The sequence below is a fragment of the Urocitellus parryii genome, chromosome 13 (assembly GCF_045843805.1).
Source record: "Urocitellus parryii isolate mUroPar1 chromosome 13, mUroPar1.hap1, whole genome shotgun sequence".
In the NCBI taxonomy this organism is placed as follows: Eukaryota; Metazoa; Chordata; class Mammalia; order Rodentia; family Sciuridae; genus Urocitellus; species Urocitellus parryii.
In genome coordinates this window covers 21,818,607-21,840,054 of record NC_135543.1, presented here as the reverse complement: position 1 = coordinate 21,840,054, position 21,448 = coordinate 21,818,607, and the positions used below count along the sequence as shown (strand labels likewise).

General features: G+C 35.9%; 1 protein-coding gene and 1 non-coding gene across 2 annotated transcripts in view; both read left to right on the top strand.

The window, feature by feature from the left end:
• The window catches only part of Dcc (DCC netrin 1 receptor), a 1,056,042-nt gene that overhangs the window by 136,503 nt on the left and 898,091 nt on the right, over window positions 1-21,448 (top strand). The window lies entirely within an intron of this gene.
• Window positions 18,777-18,849, top strand: Trnaa-agc (transfer RNA alanine (anticodon AGC)). Its single transcript has one exon. It is a non-coding gene; the product is annotated as a tRNA-Ala (tRNA).

Genomic DNA, 21,448 nt, shown 5'->3' with positions numbered 1-21,448 from the left:
CACTCTTTGATAGAAAGATAGACTAGGAGCTGATCATATTAGCTCAAGGAAGGACTGAACTGAATCAAGGTTGGATGATATCATATCTCCTTCATCTTTTTTCATGGGATGTAACCATGAGCCTGTTCTGACCATTTGGGCTTCTCCCCCAATGGGTCCCATACATTAATTCTTGAATTGTAGCAAAGCACTATGGGAAATCTTCATTTTGCTTCTCAGATACTTTCTAATTAGCTACTTATCCTCTCACATAGCTTCAGAGTCTGACAAATGTCTTGAAGAGAAAATGGCAGAGTTTTCTTCAGTGGAATTCTGACTGTTTAAGTCTCCATTTTTGTTGCTATAGTCAAACAAACAAAACTAAACTAATGTCTTTTCTGTCCCCACTATAGATATCTTGCCAATCAAAGTTTAGATTCTTAAGTTCTTGCCATGCACCCCAAATTGGCAAATGTCCTCAAAGAAAAATCTATCAGATCTGAGCGGGCCATCATGAAGTTCATCTTTCTCTAAATTTTGAATATTTGGTTCTCGTTGCTTCAGTAAAAATATGATACATTTAATTTTTTAAAAAATATTTTGGTTTGTCTTGGCAGGAACTATAATTTTTCAGAGACTACTCCATCTTGCCCAAAGAAGCAGAAATTTCAAAGCAATCCCTTTTACATAATGAATTGTCCTAAGATTTTGCCCTAAAAATTAGTAGATCTGGGAAATTGTAAAGGCTTTGTATTCTGACTACATTCTTCAGCAGTCTGGAGTTTTGTGATGTGTTTTCCTGAGAGAATACTCTTAGGGGGTAAGATCAGTAGCTTTGGTATCAGGGAATTCCCACCTGGGCTGTGCCTTACTGTCTATGCAACCTTGACTGTTCTCTCCAGATCACTTTAGATTTAACTTCACCACTGGAAAATGGGGTGTGTGTGTGTGAGGGGGGAGATACCTGCTACCTATATTTATAAGGATGATTAAATGATAATATACATTTTTATTCCAAATGCCATATATGAGTAAAAATCCCATTTAATATACTATGTTGCATAGTATATAGTACAACAAGCAGTAGCAGCATATCACTCCTCTGGATTACATCTCAGCCTCTATTTGGTTCCACTAATCACCCCATGGTCCTAGTTCTTACATTTGCCTTGTTAACTTCAGAAATATGAATAATGTAATTACAGTCCAAAGATAATTGTTTAGCTTAGCTCATAGCATTCATATTTTTTTGCTGCATTTATTAGTCAAGTGGGCACAAATCATCAAAAGCCATAAAAAAAGTTGTTGTTGTGATCATCAGGATGGTATAGAAAGATAGAAATATTCAGTGTATTTTCCCATATACTTAAAAAAAGGTTGACTATCTTATTTTATATGAGGGTTGAATGACCACTGTAAACTCAAAAAATCAGAAAGTTAATCTCATTTTGGAGTTTTAAATGACACATTGGATTACTGCCTGATGAATTTAAACCAAGGCAGTTGCACATTTGTAGTTCACAGGTTGGGGAGCCTGTAGCATTGAGTCTCAGTAGCTCCTCGGGTGGTATTTGCACTTCATTTCTGGCCCTGTAGATCTGATTTGATGACATCTGTTAAGGAGACAGTGGAGGGGAGATATGCATATGAAATCTCAGTGAATACAGTCTGCATTTCAATGAGCTGAGACTGCTGTTACCTTGCCATTTATTTTGTGGCCTTTGGGGCTTTGACAGGCAATACCCAATCTGTTTCTCATCAGTTTAAATCTCAATATTTACTTTAAGATGTTTTACTTTAATTTTTTTTAATAGAGGACTGTATTTGTCCATGCAATGCAGAATTTGCCTATTTCATGTATTCAAAAAAGAGATTTGAATTTAACATAAAAAGGAGAAAAAAGCCACATTACTTATGAGAAAATTATAAAAAGGAACAACATAAATTTTTTTCCAAAAACAAAACAAAACAAAAAAAGCCTAAATCATTACTTAACATAAGCTACAAATGCTCAGCTTTGACATGTTTTCTTCTTGCAGTAGCTTGCAATTGTCAACACATAAACTGGGGGTTCCCTTTCTGTTTTTGTCCTATCTATATCTCCTGTTATGAACTGATTTTTAAATTTTCGGATGAATCCCAAGAAAATTGCCCTTAGCAGTAGGTGTTGATTACCCAATCACCAAGATCGTTAAGGAATGCGTTCCTGTAAATGAAATTCTGGGTCTTATGTAAAATGGATCTTGAAACCTCCCTAATCAAGTGGTTGTCCACGCTCAGTAGCAGCAGCAGCAGCAGCATCACATGGAGCTTGTTAGAAATGCAGAATGACACCCCCAGCCCAGATCTGCTGAAGCAGAATCTGCATTTTAGTAAAATCCTGAGCTGATATATCTGCACAATAAAGTCAGAGAAGCATACCAATTGAGACTAGAGGTTGACAATTTTTTTTTTTCCTTCAAAGGGTCAGAGAATAAATACTAAAGGGTTACAGATATACAGTAGGTGTTGCAACTTAATTCTCCTCTTATGTGACAAAAGGCACCACAGACAGTAGGAATGAGTGTGGCTATGCTTCAATGATACTTTATAGATACTGAAATTTGAATTTCCTAGAATTTGAACATGTCACTAGATGTTGTTATTCTTCTGATTATTTAAAAAATATAGAAACTGTTCTCAGCTGGTTATCTGAGACAGGTGGTGGTGAGCTAGATCTTATTGCTAGCCCCGATCTGCCGGACATCATTTTCTTTATCTCTCTTAGGGTGCTAATCTTCCCTGCTATCACAAAATACCATAGACTAGTAGCTTAAACTTATTTTTTCACAGTTACAGAGGCAGAAAGGTCTAAGATTAAGGTGCCAGCACACTCAGTTTCTGATTTGAGGTCATTTCTGGGCTTGTGGAAGACTGCCTTCTGTCTGTGTCCTCACATGGTAGATAGAGAGCAAGACCTTCTGTTTCTCTCATAGTAAGGGCACTAGGCAGAATGGATTAGGGACCCAACCTTAGAGCTTCATTTAACTTTAGTTTCTTACACGAGGGCCCTGTCTCCAAATATAATCTCATTGTGGTTTAGGGCTTTAACATATGAGTTTAGGTGGTAAGAACTCATAATTCAGTTCACAGGGGTACCCAGCACAGTTTTTGTTTCTCTAAGACCTTCTCTGACCTCACCACCCAGGGTCTTCTCCCCCACTTGAGTACCCCATTATCCTTATTTACTGTCTTTCTTTGGTACTTAAACCTGGTCATATAAATATGATCGCATATCCCATTTCTTCAGCTGAAATGCAAACTTCCTAAATATAGACAGTGCTGATCAAAGACCCAAGAGTTCCAGGGGTTGAGCTTAGTGGTTAATGATTGCTGACTTGATATGACACAGAGTGACCTTTCCAGTTCTTGATTTTCCTTATTTGCTAGGTGATTTCAGGCTCCCCAAGCAATTTTTGGTCTAGTTCCTCATTTCTAATTGGGGGAAAGAAGTAGCTATAAAGACACATCTATCTTCCTTATGGAGGGATTACAAATTATTCACTAGGGGCCTGTTTTGAAGAGCCAGTCCTCTAGTCTCCAGCTTCTGGAAGTGGTTTGGGCCTTAGTGAGGACTTTAGCTTTCATCTGCTTTTCTCCTGCAGGCAAGAAAAGGGCAATGTCATTCCCTAGTTTTCTGATGCAGCATCCTTTGTCCCTCTCCCTGATGCTACCCCCATCAGATATCTATTGGCAGCCATCATTAACAGAGGGTCCTTGTTTAACAAAGACCTTCCGGTGCATTTTATTTACCACTGATGTTCTAACATTGCTGACAATCAATCCTAAATATTAGGTCATAGTGAGTTGACTCCCTAGAGAGCCATTCTACACTGTTTCCTGCTGTATATTTTCTAGTGTTTTTCCCAGGCTCTTTTTAATGACTCCCATACAAAGCTTCCCTCATTTGCTTTGGGAATGTTTGCATTAGTGACTCCTGATGCAAACAGATGGGGACTCCGGTTAAGTCCCCATAAATCATTCCAGAGAGTTATCTGTGTCAGAAGCACAATTTAAAGTCCAAAGAGGGAGTAAATGACTTAGGGATAAATCCTATATATTATATAATCTGCTTTATTGACTTTGAGTTGAAATTGGCATGAATTTACATCTTTCCCTGCTTCTACCTTTTTACACCCACGATATTTGTAGCCTGGCCATGCTCTCTGATTTCTTTATGGCTTTGAACATTCAGGCCATTCTAGAAATTCCATTGTCACTAGGTTTGCTGCTCACACTAAGGAGAAATGTGGGTGACAGGACGCAATTGTTCTTGATGTGGTTGCAAACATTCACCACAAAGTGGCTGCACCCTGTATTTCCTGCTGGAGATGAGCTCTTGTCAACTGCCTGAGAACAATGCAGCGTCAAGTCAGGGGTGCAAGGACGCATGTAAGGATTCATGAATGGCAAATGAAGGCTCTGAACAGAAGCTCTTTGAGACAGAGCCACGTATTAGCATCCAGAAAGAGTGCTTTCTTAGGGAGGAATTCACCTCTTGATATATCATTCATTCTGGATTTATCAAGTGGGGAAGCAGGCAAGCCTGTAGGATTTAATTTGGAATAAATAGAAAAGAAAACAATTAGAGCCATTATAATACTTGTTGCAGGCAATGCCAGACAAACTTCTTTGTTGTATGATTATTTTCTTGCTAATATCCAAGCCTCCATGTTCTCGAGATTGGTGTCTTGGCTAGTTCTTTCTCTACCTTGCCTTTTCATATAAAAACTTTAAATAAATGGAATTTTCTACTGAAGTTTAACTTCCATCGTTTAAAATTGATGTATATTAACTTGAACAATATTTCCTTAAAATTAGAACTCTTAAAAAAAAAGCTTTCCAAAATCTCTCTCATGGGTTTGAAATAGTGTTTTGTTTGTTTTGTTTTAATCCAGTAGCAAGGAAAAAAAATAACATTTCTGGGTTTTGTGATCTTAAATCTCAGGCAAGTGACATAGCCTTTTGAACTCTCAATTTCCTCAGTGCAAAGTGGGCATGAAATATTTATTTCCCTATGGATTCAAAAGCATTAAGCAATATATGCAGAACACATGACACATGGTGTTAATACATGTACATATTACATGGTCAACAATTTGTGATGGAATACCATAATAACTTTAGATATTCAAAGTTATGGGTATAATGAAGGAAATACTTACTGGTTCTAATAATGTCACACATTACCTCAAATAACTGTGTTACATTGAGCAGAAGGAAAACAGTCATCTCTTAGTGAAAGTATCTTGATTTGAAATCTTTGCACGTTGGTAATTTTGTATTAGAGATTTTTGCTCATCAGCTCCTGTTCAGCCAAGTGCATGGCTTTGCACATTGTTGCTGAAATGATAAGCAGCAGCGCTCTTATTCCTAAAGACTCTCAGCTCACTTTTATTAAAGATAGAGCAGGTATCTGGCAAAGAATTGGAGTATAGTAAATCGTGCAACAAATGGTATGCCAGAATCAATTTACTGCAGTCCCCCAAATGCAATCACTTCCTTTTTGCCCGTTTCAAGCATGAACCTCTAAAAACACCTTATATTTATGTATTGCACATAATGGAATGCCTTTATGGTGTCTTTCTAATAGAAGTTTATGCCACAAAAGGCAATGTAAAAGAGAGAGAATAACTATCAAGTCACATTTCAATCTTCTAAACTGCTACTCAGGGAGGGGAGAGCAGATGGAATGATAAAAGTTTCAGGGGTGCCTTTGTGCTTGGTTACTGCTGTTAACTTTCAACAGGTGAGGAAACTGAGTCCCATAGGGTAGAAGTGTCAAGGTGCAGAAAGCTATTTAGAATGGAGGAGTCAGAACTTAAATCCATGCCTGTTGTCTTTGAGGTCCCTTATCTTTTCTGTCTAATATGCTGCCATCAAAATTACTGAACAGTTATTTCTCACATGTCATGTTATACATAGTTTTTCTCCTGGAGCAAATGATGGGCTATGTATATATGGATCTAAGCTGTATTCACTTACTATATGCCCATTGTTTTGCATATAGTTTGGTTTTAGTCAGTTTTTTTCATTGCTGTTAATAAAAGATCTGACAAGAACAATTAAAGGAGAAGAAGTCTACGTGGGGTCTCATGGTTTCAAAGGTCTCAGTGCATTAACAGCTGGCTTCATTCCTCAGAGGTCGGGATGAGGCTGAACATCATATCATGGCAGAAGGGTGTGGTGGAGGAAGGCAGCTCAGGACATGACAGTGAGGAAGCTCGGGGGTGTGGGGCAGCCTCCATCACCAGATAGATAATATATGCCTGAAAGGCATGCCCCCCAGTGACCCACCTCCTCCAGCCAAACCCTACCTTCAGTCATCACTCAGTCAATCTCTATCAGGGGGTTAATTCACTGATTGTGTTAAGCATCTCATAACCCAGTCATTTCACCTCTAAACCTTCTTGCACTGTCTCACACATGAGGTTTGGGGGGATACCTCACATCTAAACCCTAACAAGTTTCTCATTATCTTTGGACATGTTATCTCAATTATATGGATGGAACAATTAAAAATTAAAGACTTGAATGCTGTCGCCCCAAGACATATGGTTTGTAAGTAAGTAAAGGGCCCTAAAAATTATCAGAACTTTTGATTCTTGGGAATAAATATTAATGGATAAATAGAAGATCTAAATATGAATAGCTCTGTGATCCTGACCTATGGAACTCTGCATTTTCACATTTATTCACAGCATTTCAAAAACTTGATTTTTTAAAAACTCATTATTGCATAAAAGTTCGTTTTAAAGACATGCCAGTGGACAACTTGGTTTGAGGCCTTTGTATTTGTGATCTTGACTTTAAGGTTTTTTTCTTCCGGTACTCAGGATAGAACCCATGGCCTTGTGTATGCTGAGCAAGCCCTCTACCCACTGAGCTGCAGCCTCAGCTCTCTAAGCCTTTGTGTTTGACAAGTTAAAATTATATAAATTATAATCTAGAAAAGGAACATAAGCATAAGTACAAGAAAATAGGTGTAGTTCACCTCTGTGAAAACAAGAATGGGAGATATATCTCAAAGAAACTGAGTTATGAATAATAATATCTTACCTATTTTATTTCCTTGGTGTGGGTTTTCATTGCGAGCACCCTTTCCCATGAATCCAGTGCACCCTAATATTTCCTTTATAATAGATACTGTTTTGAAGAAATTTTTAATTTCGCATGTGAGTACTGTTTCAGGAAAGGGAGTAGGATGTATACTAGCCTTTTGGGTGGGTTTCTATTTAAATTTTCTTATTGTTATAAGATATAATGATAAACTATCTCAGGCCACTACATATCTAGAATTGATCCTCCCATCATTGAACAGGGGTAAAGGACACTTGCATCATGCCTATAGAAATAGCCCTGTTGCAAATAGCCAATTCATTGTTGCTTCCAATTTGGAAACTGACAAATACTTGCTTTATTGCCTTGCCACATGCGAAGTCTATCTTTCTGCCTACACAGCATAAGTCAATAACCTACATAATTCTTCCAGGATATTCTAAAAGCCCCGAGGCAAGTTTATATATTTGGCATTTGGAATCAGATATGGAAGTACATTTACTGACATCCTGGGAGAATTCCCAGATATTCCAGAACATTTTTTTTCTGTAGTTCCTCTGATTTGCATTCTTTAGTCTGGGCTGTCCTGTTAATGTTTGCCTCTGTCAAACATTTGCCACTTGAAATTTTGATTCAGCAATTAGATAACTGTATTTTAGCTGTTTTGCTTCTCAGAAAAACCTATCTCAGGAAAAGGAAGGGCTAAATAAAATTGGGAATTATCTCTTATTCATTTATGTGTCTTACTTTAAAAAGATACTACACCACAGCAACAGCTTAAAATAATATCTGTTTGATTCCAAAATAAAATATCCCATTAGTAAAGTGATAGAAAAAATAGGAATCGGAGGATGAATGACTATGTAATTAATTGCTTAAACTAGAGCACTCTTGAGAGAGAGAAGTTAGTAGGGGCTGTTGATCATCACACTGCACATACTCTAAGCAATTTAGGACTTGGGGTCACCCTTCTTAGAGCTGCGTTATATTGCTGATCTAAAAATGCATGCTCAAGCTCTGAAAAATATGACTATGCAAGGAAGCATATTCGTTGGCTAAATCCACAGCCATCTTTACTCTTGAAATGAACCAAATTATGCAGATGCAAGTATGAATATACACAATGCATTCCAATTTTATATATAACTATAATGCATCAATTTAAAATAAATAGAAGGAGGCTGGGCATGCAGCTCAGTTGGTAGAGCACTTGCTTCACATGCGCAAAGCCCTAGGTTCAGTCCTCAATACCACTATATATATATGGAAGATCAATAGAGTAGAGGAAAGGATTTAGGGGAGAGAGGATGGAAGAAAAGGGGTTCATACTGGGAATTAAAGTGGAGAAAACTACATTTATGTATCTGTGAATATGTCAGAATTAATCCTATTATTTATAACTGTAATACAGTAATTAAAAATATATATTTTAAAAATACCTGAAGTAATGTACATGTTTACATTTACTTATGTAGTTAACCTGAATAAATGGAAGGATGACCACCCCTGCTGGACCTATGTGTCTCAGATGCATATAATCATAAATGCATGCGATAGTGTTCAGAGTCCACGTGCCTGAGTTCATTCTGCTGCAGGTTCTCTTTAAGTTTTGGTGACGGAATTCTTTTGGTGTTACCATCTACACATGATAATGGGTCATTCTACCCTGAACATTTGTCACTGCTCCATGCTGACGTCTTCTGTATTGACGGTGTTCTCATCTGAGTCTTAACCACGCAGTCCATGCTTCTTTCAATTTCAGGGTCCTCCACTTGCATGGAGGGGCTCCTCTCAGTCTCCTTACATTGGTGTCTCCTTTATGCCTCTCCTGGTCACTTGAAAAGATAAGTGGCTGGCTCCTCTGCCCTGTTGGTTACTCAGGTTACTCACGGAAGCTGTATGAGATACATACGCCTGGCATCCTGTTGAGGTGATGCTCCTAGCCTTGTGTGCCACGGGGAAGTGGGGAGTCTCTGGGAATGCATAGCTGAAACTGCTGCAGTGGATACGCAGAACAAATCAGCTCTCCTCTCCACTTTCTAAATATTACTTATCTTGTTCTCTATTGACTCTTCCCTCTTTCCCATCCCTCCCTACCTCCAGTTCAGAGGATCTCTGACTATCACCTGCATGGGCAGAATGGGAGGTAATTTCTGGGTACCAGATCATTGATTCATTTAATATCTGGATGAAGCTGTCAGTCCCAACCTCATACAAGTCAAGAATTTGACAACTCTGTTCTTTGGTTCTACTTCAAGCATAATGAAGCCCTTAAATCTAGCCGTCTTGATGGGAAAGGGTCACACAATGGTATCAAGGAATTGACTAGTACATACTTGTATTGTCACAGCAAAGCTCTGAATTCCTAAATTCAGAAGCATGTCTGTTCACCTTACCTTAGCCCACAAAAGACCATTCAGTGTAGTCTCTCCCTAAACTCACGATAAACCAGAAATAAAGCACAAAACCCCTCTCGCTTATTCTTCAGTGTTCTACTGGCTTGATTGGGATCCCTGGTCCCTGCCAGCCTAGGCTGATTCTTTTTTATGGGTCCAAAGTCTAGTGTGAAATATGGAGCAAAGTGAATTAAGCAATGACTAGAAGTGGGGTATCTCATAACCATAAAGAATATATCTGCAGAGGATGTGACCAGTTTCTCTTTCCCTTTCTCCTTCAATTCCTTCTTACTCTCCATCTTCTCCCACTCTGGCCCTGTGTGTAAGTGACCAAAGGCAGCCTGCTTCTCCAGCATTCTCTGCCTAAATCTCACTTAATGATCTTCTGCAGTCTGATAATCCAGGTTTTAAAAAACACCAAAATGTCTATTGTGACCTACAGTGGCTACCTTCTAAATATCAAGTTGATATTTGCCTTCTTTTGGTGTATATTTCCAATAAATTAAAAATGATCCTAGAAATGTTCAGAATCAAACACTCCTATTTTTTTTTAAAGATGCAATGGAAAATTGCAGGAATTTTACAGAGCATCTATTTGCAGAGGAAAGAAAAAGACAAGAAAAGATATCAACTTTCCATACAGGCAATCTTGAGCAAAATAAGCTTGTTGAATAGTCAGCAGTAGTTTCCGTGTGGCCCTCTCTGGTGTTCAGCAGTGTTCTGTCCAATTTCCATCTTAAAAATATCTTCATTTAATTCTATGTGCTTTCCAAATACTATTAACATATGGCTTGATTTTTAGAAAACTCATGAGTTAAGGAAGGCAATTCTTATTTCCACAGTTTTACTAACAAGAAAACTGAGACACAGAGAATAAAGGAATTGCCTACTTCACAGGACTTCAGTATACTTTAGATTTGGGAACAGTTCTCCCTTAGGATCTTACTCTTCTCCAACACAATTATTTTTTAGAAGAAAATGGATATTTACAGAAAATGTTGAATCTTTACCAAAAGACACAAAAGAAACTTTATATATAGAATATCAGGATAATCTACTTAGTCACTTCCTAATTTTTGGAGATATCCAAAAAGTAGCATGATCAAAGAACACTGGTAGAGTTTGCCCTTTGCTTTGTTATAATCCATCACAGAATTGAGTTCAAGCCAAAAAAATGAAGATGTATGAGTCTTCTATTTTGGCTATCTTGTAGACACATTATTTATCATGAATGGATTTATAATAAAATTATAAAAATAATGAAATGGAAATTGGAAGGATGACCACCCGTCTTGGGCATATTTGATGTTGACAAAATGTCTTGGATTTTATCAAAGAAATTTTGAAACAGCTGTGTTTTTTTTGAAGTACTTGTTAATGCAGATCAGTTGTGCTAAAAAGGTCATTTATAAAAATCTGCAAATTTTATTGAAATACTTCTTTTGGTGGTGAGGAAACACATTTGCACATGTCACCATCTTCACAGAACTGCCTGCCAGGGTTAGGAAAAGTGTGAATGTATTAATGTGCTCACGGCATCGTCATTTCTGTTACTCATGCAGTACCAAATTCCCATCAGAGTTGTTTCAGGCTGAGATTTGTTTTCCTCTTTGTTTTGTAGCTAGGTATTTTTATTCTCAGTAATTATAATTTGGTAGATGATTTTGGCACAATTCTTGACTCTGTCCTATATTTTAAAAGCCTGATTAAATTAAAATTTTGAATATATTCCACTAAATGGAATAACTTTTCAATGCACCTGCTTAAGTAGAAAAGTCTTTATTTGTTACGTTGGACTTATAGTTGATTAGATTTTGTTTAACTATTTGAAGTTGACCTGTGGAACATAAAAATATGATTCCTGGTATAACAGGGATTATCTGAATAAAATATATTCATAAATAAGAGGCACACAAATAACACATAAATGTATACTCATGTGGGTAGGTTGCATTATGATCATTGTCTTTGTGGAAAATTTTAGAAAACTCATGAGTTAAGGAAGAAAAGGCAAATACTGCACAATATCACCTATATGTGAAATGTAAACAAGTTGAATTCATAAACAGAATAGAATGGTGTTTGGCAGGGTCGGGGTTCAGAAAATGGGTTGGTCAAAGAATACAAAGTTTCTGTTATACAGGATGAATAAATTATGAAAATCTAATGCACAATATGGTGACTACAAGTATTTTATTTTAGAGAATGGGAGAAAGTATTTGACAGCTCTGTTCTTTGGTTCTACTTTAAACATAATGAATCCCTTAAATCTAGCAGTCTCCATGGAAAAGGGTCACGCACTGATACTAAGGAACTGTCTAGTATGTCCTCGTATTGTTACACCAAAGCTCTGTATTCCTAAATTCAGAAGCATGTCTGTTTGCCTTACCTTAGATTTTTGGTTGTGTGTTCCTAGAATAAATAAACCAATATGTGTTTTCTGGTATTAGAAAATTATTAAACAGAAGTGATTTGCCTATGTCACTGCAGCATAAGTCACTACAATGCATGTTGTGTGATTTCCTCCTAACAGTCTACATTTAACATGTTAAATACTTAATGCATATAAAAGCTCTTCCTCCCTTTGTCTCCCCACACCCCCCTCCATGGAAATAGACTATGCCTTCTTATCAAGGCATATATATTCAGCATTTCTATTAATGAAACCATAATTACTAGATATTGCTATTTTATCATCTCTACTGTCACTGCTGGTCATAGATATAATTATTCCTCCATTTCAGTGAAATTTTTAAGGAATGATTATTAACAATAAAGTATATGGGGAATTTAAAGTGACAGCCATTATGGGAGTATCATTGATATTTTAGATAATTGCATTTAAAGTTCAAATTGGTGATGGATTATATTGATTCAAGAGGGGAAGTAGACATAAAAAGAACTTCTAGAAGTGAGCCTTGGAATCAGTCCAAAGATAATATTGCAAGACACAAACCGGATACCAAATAGTTAAAAAGACTAATATACCAAGGCTGTTTGTTAACTTGAGATAAGATGCTAATCCCTCAGCATCTAATAGGAATCTCATATCCTTTCCAAAGAGTCTTATTCTCTGTTGGGCTTTAGTATTTGGCTTTCCATTATTGTCATTATTAAACTGAGCCAATCAGGTTGAACTAATTAATTTCTGTCAAATGAATCAAAGTCTCGTGAACAGGACTAAGATGTTATTTTTCTAATCATTTCAAATTTCTCAGAGTCAAATACATTAACACGGTACTCATCATTAACTATCCAGTATATTAATATAGAACTCATTTTACTGAAGACTTGTGTTTAAAAAGCTTTGACCATGAACAGATTAAGCATTTGCATTCTTAATATGCACCTCATAGGTGAGAGATTGAACAGCACAATGGTTGGAGCTATATCAGAGATGGTCCTATAAGGAAACTTACAATGTGAGAGCAGTTTCTCTTAAAAAATTCAATACCTAACCTATCAGTTGCCAAATTGTAAATTTAGCAAGGTGAGTGGGAGTAAACTATGAGATCTCCTAAGTTTCCAGCAAGGGTTACAGATGTGAAATCCACCCAGGTATGTCTTTTCTCATCAATATGTTTCCAGCTAGATTTTCCCATTACTCTGCCAAATAAATAAAACTAAAATTTTAAACTACCCTATTTCTTTAGGAAAATAAGTCCACAGAGCAGCTTTCTTCATTAAAATATTTTATCGGGGTATGGTTGTAGCTCAGTGGCACAGTACTTGCCTAGCACATGTGAGGGACTGGGTTCAATCCTCAGCATTGCATAAAATTAAATAAATAAAAGTAAAGGTATCATGTCCATCTATTAAAAAAGTATTTTTTTCTTCCTTTTAGATCTGCTTGGGCTACTAGAAAATAATACTTCATCCTAAACTCTAAGGGCCTCTATTTTTAGATGGCTCTTTTGTGTTAGAAAAGGGGATCATCCAGTTTTCTGTTATTTTACTCTTGTGACACTGTTTCACCAACTAGAAATTCGTGTTAATTTTAAGGTTTCTTTGCCTTGATTCAGTCAGTCTCAAATGTGGAGTGGGAAAATCACTAATGATAATCACATTTTATCATTCCTACTACACACCTGATTCTCCTAAAAAGCTAAAAAAGATTTAGAATTCCAGTTTGTAGGAAGGAAAAAAAAAAAACCCTATCTTTATGTATTTACAATTTCAGATTATACAGCATGTTTTCATATTCAATGAATGTTGGATCACACCTCCTATATTGTTTTCAAATTTGATCAAGGAATCTAATAAAGGAGATGGAAAGAGCTGGAGAAGGTCCAGACAACAGTAACTCAATTGACTGTGGATAGAAAGTGATTCCATATGGAAACTGGCTGTAAATGATTGGGGGTTTTATTCCGGAAATGTTAAGATTTAGAAATGGTGTAATTAAACCCTGAAAACAATGAAAAAGAGTGAAAAAGAAAGACCTAATCCTAGAAGACTAATGCATGGAATTTTTCAGAATGTTTGAAAAGAGAAATGTTCAAACATATAAAATGGTACTCTGCAGAGTAAACCATGAAATGTTTAAGCATGTTGCTTCAGCAGAGATTGCATCCAGATCTGCCTGATCTAATACATGTGGCTGTTGAGGACCCAGAATGGGGCCAGTGTGACTGGCTGAGAAACTAAATCTTCATATTTGTTGAACTTTAATTTTAATTTAATTTAAAAGTTAATACTCAGTTCAGTTATTACAAAAGAGTTTTCAAAGTAGGTTTAGGAGCAACTTGAACATGTGAGTCTATTTTTTCCAACTGTTAATTTTATAAAATCTAAATACAGATCAATTATACATCCAATGAGGAATTTGGTGTCTGAATTGAGATGTGCTTAAGTTTAAAATGTACACTGGCATGAAAAAGACTCATCAGTAATGAGAGATTAGTGAAATAGCTCATTAATACTATTTCAATATTGGCAGGTGTTAAACTAAAAATATTGTGGGTGTGTTAAAATAGAAATTTTCATTTTTTTTTCCCTTTGTCAATGTGGCAACTCCAAAACTTAAAATTACATCTCTGGCTCATATTACATATTCGTTTTTTATTTGTGGCTCATATTATATATTCCATTAGAATATTGTATATAGGAATGTATTGGAATACTCTGATTTGACTAAAAATTTGATTAGGTTCTGATGATGGTGACTGAAATGATGGAATCACTTTCCTTGCACAGTTGTAGGGTAAGCTGTAAATACTAATTCCTAAGGTGAATACTGCAGACAAGGTCTAAAGAGAGAGCTTAGAAAGAGATCTCATAATCTGTTTGATTGGGAGAACAATATTGTCAGAAACCCTGGAAAATAATTTGGAAAAAGAGAAGAAAATAATTCCATTGCTTCTCTGGAGCATGCCGAATGTGGAAACCAAAAGAATTCCTCCAAAGTATGAAGCATGGTCTTCAGTGGACCAGGAAGGTTATTGTATCCCCTGGAGAACCTTTGGCAATGTCTACAGATACTATTTGGAGGTCAGATGGATGGCACTGACATCTCAGAGTTAGAGGCTAGAGTTGTATCTCCTACAATGCACAAAACAGCTGCACAATGAAGAATTATCCAACCCCAAATGTCAATGGTACTGAGGTTGGGAATCACCACTGTGAAAATTTAGTTCATCTAAATTTTAATCTGACCTCATTTTATTCTCACATGTGAATATGCTGAGACTCATCCATATTAAATGACTTATTTAGGTATAAAATGTGATTGCACCAGATCAGATGATAGAGACTCTCTATTTTAGGGCTGATTTTTCCATGGTAACATAGTATCTTGTATCTTTCCTTCTGTTCCATGTTCTCAATTTCTTCTTCTTCCTTTTACTTTTTTTTTTTTTGAATTGAGCTCAGGTTCTCAAGCATGCTATGAAAGAATTCTACTACTAAGTGGCATCCCCATTCTTTTTTTGTTTTATTTTGTAATTTTAAGACAGGTTTTTGTAAGTTGCTTAGGCTGGCTCAAACTTGCCATCTTCCTACCTCAGCCACATGAGTTCCTGGTATTATAGGCATGTGCCCCTGCACCCATGTCTCCTGAATTTCTTAAGATAAATACCATGAAGGTAATGAAAGGCTGTGGCATGTTCTCTATCTGTTCTTTTCACCCTCACTTTTATTTAGACTTCTTCATTAGCTATTGTTTTTTTTACTGAGGAAATGATTTTATCTAATGTTACTTACAAATTTGCCATTTTTTCCTGCCTTCCTTCCTCCTCCACCTAATCACATGATTACATCTTCATAGGCCCATGTTGGTAAAACTTCTCACCTGCTGATATTCTTACTTTGCTCTATTTTAGCTGATTTGGGGCCATACCAAAACCCTTTTGGGTTTTAAATTTGATACACAGGTGTGATTAGGTTTTAAAAATTTCAAGCTGTCATGCCTTAAAAAGTTTTCGTTTTTATTTTTTTCATTGAATAGTCACTACATAGGTGCCAGATAAAAACTGTAGGCACTGAGGATTCAGTACCATATAAGGAAGCTCTGTCCTCACGGAGCTTCCATTCCAGGGAAGGATACAGACAGTAAGTAATTAATGTCTAATGCACAATGTCAAAGCATTTAAAAAATATTAAAGTGATGCAAAAGGGAGTTGTCAGAGGCACTCTTTTGAATGGGGTTTTCTGGGTAACCTGGAAGAAAAGTGCTCAGGATGAAGCACAAAAGAGTAAGTACACCTACCAGATTAAAATATATCTTCCAGAAGTAGGTATATTTTTTATTCATTCCAGGAATCTCATGAAAGCCTATATGGCCAAGGTAGAGAATGGAGAGGAAGCCAAGAGCAGAAAGTACAGAACCACGTAGCCTTGTAGCCTTGTGATTTTTGTGATTCCTGGAAGAGATGATCTTACTGTTCTGGGTTGAAAGACTATAGGAGGAAAAAGATGGAAGCAGGAAACCCAGGTGGGCGGCTGTTGTAGTCACTCAGAGAAGAAGCTATGGCAGCTTGGTGAGGAGGGATAGTAACGGGGGATGTTTAGATGGTTTGGTTTTGCTATTTCTAACAAAGCTCAACACTGACAATTAATATTCACCTGTTGCTCTTGTACTTGTCAGTGTGTTTTCTAAGACTATGGGACACAATTTTCTGATTTTTAACCCAGATCTATCACTGATGAGCAATATAATGGTGGAACCTATTAAGTGATCTCTGTGATTCAGTTTCCTCCTCTACCAATTGGGGTTAATACTAGTACTAGTATGTATGTAAAAGAGCTTTATGAGTTGATATCTGTATAAAGCTTTTAGAATTAATAGTTCCTTGCTTATATTAAGCATCATCATATCATATTATTATTTGCTCTTCAAACAAACCTATGACATAAATATTCTTTTTCCAACTCAAAGACAGGCAGGTATGATGTAAAATGATATATGTTGAATGCTCACATCAATGCATTTTATTGAAGAAGAAACATGATTGACAGCTAGTAAGTGATAGTTGGAACCAAACCTAGGACTCCTGGCTCTTATGATCAAGAATTGAGGCTCTTTCTAACAGACTGCATGGTGTTCAGGTTATCAGACTAGACCCAAGGCGAATGGCGGACCCTGTGCACCTGTTTCCTGATAATGTCTCACTCACATTCTGCAAATGCCCAGCAAAAAGCCTTAGAGATTTGTTTCATTTTGATTAACACGGAAGTGCTGCAGCAGGTCAAGACTGCGGGAAGTAACCTAAAGGACACATTTCCATCATGTCATATTTTATTCACAGTATTTTTCTTTCACATTCTGTAGGTGTCATCTGTTCCTATTACTTTAGATTTTATTTTTTACTTTTTCTTTTACTTACTGCTACAAGATTGTTAAACAAAAATTTTCCAAGTTGAACTCTTGTCATGCCTATATAGTTTTATTAATCTCTAATACAATTTGTGAATTTATACATACATATATTAAACATATGCAGTATTATACACATGTACATATATGAATGCATATAAACGCACATAGGCACATGTGTGTATATATATGGAGAGAAAAATAAAGTTATACTTTGAAATTTATTGAAACATTCAGCATTGCTCTGAACAGAGTTTCTAAACCTCAGAATTATTGATATTTTGGGCCATATAAAATTTTCTTATGGGGTGAGATCTTGCGCACTATAGAACATTTAACAGTATCTCTGGTTTTTACTTTTTAGATTCCATTAGCACAGATTTCCCAGACAACCAAATATGTCTACATTTGAAGCAGAAATCTTTCCCTCCATGGAGAATCACTGAGTTATTTGTATGCATGAGATTGTTGTGTCTTCTTAAAATGTGAGCTGCAAAACTTTGTCTTTTAAGCCTGTTGCTTCTTATCAAATGTTATCAGTTCACTATAATTTTCAATATACCTTTCAAATTTTCCAATCATAATAGAAATTCAAATGTGATGGATTCACTATCAGTAAAATGAGAAGTTAAGAGACCAAAGCAATATAAAAAAGTAGTTTGATAAAAAATAAGTAGCAACGTTGCCATGTTTAGAGAATCTACACTTTGGTATATCAACCTCTAATCTGTATGCATTTTATTATATACTAATATCTCATAAAACATAAACCACATACTTAGTATTTTCCAGAAAACAGAAGAGAAGAGAATTTTTTTCAGCACATTTCATGAGACTAGTATTATCTTTGTAATAAATCTCAGACAAATCTAGTAATGAAAGAAAATCACAGTCAGTGTCTATCATGAACTTATACATAAGAATTCAAGACACTGGAGTATTGATGGAGAGATAGACACACAGAACCATGTAACAGACTAGAGAACCCAGAATAAGCCCACAGGATATTCTTAACCTGTTAGTAACAAGGGCCTTCAGCAAATTAAATAGAAGAATGAAAGTTTTATCAATAAGTGATGTTGGCACAATATATATCCATAGGCAAAAATAAAAATTGAACTGCAATTTAAAATTTAAAAAATGAAATCTAAATAGACTCATATATGTCAAGAGAAAATATGTAGGATAAAGATCTCTGTGATTTAGGGTTTAAGTCAAGCATTCTCATATACCAGAAGAAAATTCCATAAAAAGAAATTTTGAACAATTAGATAATATCATAATCAAAAGCTTTAGCTTAGCAAAAGACCCTATGAAGAGTGGAAAATCTACAGGCAGGAAGAAAATATTTTTAAAACATGTCTTTGAAAAAGGGTAAGAATGTAGATTATGTAAGAAATTATCAAATTGTAGAGTAAAAATGAAGAAAGAACTAAAGAAATGAAAAGGATATACATCGGAAAGTGTGTACATAAAAGGTGTTTGAGGGCTGGGGTTGTGGCTCAGTGGCAGAGCACTTGCCTAGCATGCAAGAGGCACTGGGTTCGATCCCCAGCACCACATAAAACAAAATAAAGATATCGTGTCCACCTACAACATATATCTATATCTATATATCTATATATCTATATCTATATCTATCTATCTATCTATCTATCTATCTATCTATATATATATATAGATATATATAGGTGTTTGATATTATTAATCATTAGGGAAATACAAACTGCAACCACAATGTCATATGGCTACAAAACTAAGAAAATGATTGTGATAGGGAATAACAACAGCAAGAAGTGCTCATGAAGCTACAGAGAACGAAATCACATATTGGTGGTGGGAATGTAAGATGGTACAGCCACTATGGAAAGCAGTTGCACAATTTGTTAAAAGCAAAACATATAAATACTATATTACACAGTATTTAATAATATACAAACTTGTATACCTTTTCTTTGTACAAACTTACCATCTATATAGCCTTTTCATTTCTTTGGTTCATTGTTTTTACTATGAAATTTTTGAGAATTCCTTATATGTTATAAATATTTGCCCTTTTTCAGAGATACATTTTGAAAATATTTTTATCCCTGTGTATAGCTTTACAACTCTTGCCCTACTGGGCATTTATCATAGAGGAAAGAAAATTTATGTTCACAGAAGAACATACTCATAAATGTTCATAGCAATTCTATTCATGGCAGACTATTTTTATTTTTTTATTCTTTTTAGGTGTACATGATAGAAGAGTGTATTTTGACATAATACACAGAGTATAACTTTTTCATTTATTCTTATGGTTGAGTATGATGTGAAGTTACACTGGTCATTTAATCATATATGAACCTAGGGAAGTAATGTCTAATTCATACTACTCACTTTCCTGTTCCCATCCCCTCTTCCTTCCCTTCATTCCCCTTTGTCAAATCCACTGAATTTTTATTCTTCCCTCCCCACCCCTTATCATGATTCAGCATCTGTATATCAGAGAGACTATTCAATGTTTGGCTTCTTAGAACTGACTTATTTCACTTATTATGATAATATCCAGTTCCATCCATGTACCAACAAATGCCATCATTTCATTCACAGAATGGAATATTACTCAGCCATAAAGAAGAATGACATGATGGCATTTGAAAGAGAAAATGTGGTATATACACACATTTTCTCTATTTATACTTGTGTGCTTGTATTCTTGATAATTGCCATTCTGACTGGCGTGAAATAGAATTTCAGTGTAGTTTTAATTCGTAGTTTTCTAATTGCTAGAGATGTTGAATATTTTTTTCATGTATTTGTTGACCATTTGTATTTCTTCTTCTGTGAAGTATCCAGTTCCTTTCCCATTTATTGATTGGTTTAGATTTTTTTCTTTTTTTGGTGTTAAGTTCTTTGAGTTTTTTTTTTAATATATCCTAGGGATTAATGTTCTATTTGAGTGCAGGTAGCAAAAATTTTCTCCCATTTGGTAGCCTCTCTCTTCATGTTCTTGATTATTTCTTTGCTGTGAAGAAGCTTTTTAGTATGATACCATCCTATGTATTGATTCTTGGTTTTACTTCTAGGAGTTGTGCTGAGGAATTTGGTTCCTAAACCAATATGATGGAGGATTGGGCCTACATTTTCCTCTATTAGATGTGGAGTCACTGGTCTAATACCTAGGTCCTTGAACTCCTTTGAGTTGAGTTTTGTGCAGAGTGAGAGATAGAGGTTAAATTCCATTCTAGCTGACTATCTTGAAGGAGACTAAATGTCGTTCATCAAGTGTCACTTAAACAAACTGTATTCCTACACACTGTAGAATACTACTCAGGAATAAAGAGGAATCGGTAACTTAGATGAATCTCCAGGAATTCATGTTAGGCAAGTTTATCCAAAATGGTCACATGCGTATGATTCCACTTATGTAACTTTTTTGAAGCAATGATATAATAGAAATGGAGAAAGATTTGTGGTTGTTGAGGATTGGGGATGGGAGGAAATGGGAAGTGCGCTTATTAAAGGATACCAGGAGCCAAGCACAGTAGTGCAAGCCTGTAAGCCCAAGGGCTGGGGAGACTGAGGCAGGAGGATCATGAGTCAAAGCCAGGGTCAGCAACAGTGAGGTGCTAAGCAACTCAGGGAGAGTCTGTCTCTAAATAAAATACAAAAATGGCTGGGGATATGGTTTAGTGTTTGAGTGCCCCTGGGTTTAATTCCCAGTACAAAAAAAAAAAAAAAAAAACAAAGGGCACCTGGAGGACTCCTTGAGATGTTGGAACTGGTCAGTAACACTTCTAATTTTGGACAGAAAAAGGGTAGCAGAAATGATCTGTGATTTAAACATTTGTAGAGTTAAATATTTTTTTCACATCCTTTTCAGATACAATTATTATAAGAAAATTTCAACATTTTTGTTTTCTTCCTGAACACCAAAGGATCTTCTTCCATAGCTCCAGTGGTTTCCACTTCAGAAACTCCTGGTTTAAAGATTAATAATATATGTTGGTTTTGAAGGGACTTAGCAGCATGTGCTGCAGGAGTGAGTATGTCCTTGAAGTATAACACATAGAACGAGGTACATGTCATAAACAGATGAATGACATTTCAAAATGAACACATTGGCAATAAAACCCCCAGATCAAGACACAGAGCATGAGCAGCACATGGCGGACTCCCT